At 37.3% G+C, this 1,424-nt stretch overlaps 1 non-coding gene across 1 annotated transcript; it reads left to right on the forward strand.

Annotated features, from left to right (window-relative positions):
* Nucleotides 1-201: 201 nt before the first annotated feature.
* LOC117082910 lies at nt 202-329 on the forward strand. Its single transcript, XR_004436835.1, has one exon. It is a non-coding gene; the product is annotated as a small nucleolar RNA SNORA40 (small nucleolar RNA).
* Nucleotides 330-1,424: the final 1,095 nt, after the last annotated feature.

Genomic DNA, 1,424 nt, shown 5'->3' on the forward strand with positions numbered 1-1,424 from the left:
CAGGAGAAAACAATCACTGAACACCATTTGGTAATAGGAGTAATTATTAGGAGTCAATTCAAACATTCCTTTTTATCTTTTGAGTAGCTTTGCTGGTTGTCATTCTCTATAGCTACTAAAAAGTCCAGCTAGAATTTGTTTTCTTGGTCACACAGGCAAAGATGATGTTTGAAGTTTAGTGGTCAAGAAAACCCCGGTGACTGCACTTATGTTTGTTTTTGTTTAACTTGTGGACAAAGACTGACAGATGGATGTGAAAAATAAATCCTCTTTTGCGAACTGGAAGTCATTGTTAAGTATGAGTTTTGATACATGTAAGAAGGGATATTATGATACCTGAGACAGTTAACTGATGAGAGTATTGATAACCATAGAGGTTGGTTCCAGGTCAAGCTCAGTGGCTCATGCTGGCAATCCCCATACCTTAGGAGACTGAGATGGAATAATTGCTTGAAGTAAAGAGTTCAAGATCAGCTTGGGCAAGAAAGTAACATCTTATCTCCACAAAAATTTAAAAGTTAGCTGGGTATAGGGACATGTGCCTGTAGTCACAGCTACTCAGGAAGGGGAGGCTGAGGCAGGAGGATTGAGTCCGGGAGTTGGAGGCTGCACTGAGCTTTGATGGCACCACTGTACTCCAGCCTGGGCAGCAAAGACAGAACCTGATTCTTAATTTAAAAAGGTTGATTCTAAGACTGTAGAATAGATAGTTAAAAAGTATGGGATATGAGGGAATCATCAGCTGTATTGATTTTGTATTCCAAAATTAATGTTGACTTGATAGATAACATGGCATTTTGTTTAAAAAGCTTTCATCTTGGGAACATGATGTCTGTAGTTAAAGGCATATTCCACACGTCTGTACTATTCTTGAGTGTGATTGCTTAGGGTTTCAAATTGAGAATCAGGCAGGTCAACCTGTACTATAAATGACCCTAAAGTACATTGGTTGAAGAAATTAGACCCCAAAGATTCTTGATTTTTCCATAGGTGAGTTGTGAAGTCTTCATCAGTATATCCATGTGAAAAGGAGATGACAGAAACCAAAATAAAATAATTATGGGGTGACAGGACAACTGGATTAAAATAAGCATCAGTTTCATTAAAAAGGGCCAATATGAAGATAAATATTTTGAAGATAAATTTTGACACCAGTTCTTTAGGGGATCTAAAGTGACCTTGATGGGCAGTGAAAGAAATCATAATATGGAATTCCTCGAATAAAAGTTTATTGACTTTAAATAATTTTGCCTAATGTTACATATATACAATGTACAAAAAAGCACCTCTTTACACTGTTAAAGAAAAGAAAGAAAGAGAACCCTGATGAAGCCACACCTGTTTATGGCACGTGTGTTTAGAACACACGTGTTCCATGTACTAAGGGTCAAAGCAAGAGTCTGCCTCACATGAACACAGATATT

The sequence above is a fragment of the Trachypithecus francoisi genome, unplaced genomic scaffold (assembly GCF_009764315.1).
Source record: "Trachypithecus francoisi isolate TF-2019V2 unplaced genomic scaffold, Tfra_2.0 Lachesis_group9, whole genome shotgun sequence".
In the NCBI taxonomy this organism is placed as follows: domain Eukaryota; kingdom Metazoa; phylum Chordata; class Mammalia; order Primates; family Cercopithecidae; genus Trachypithecus; species Trachypithecus francoisi.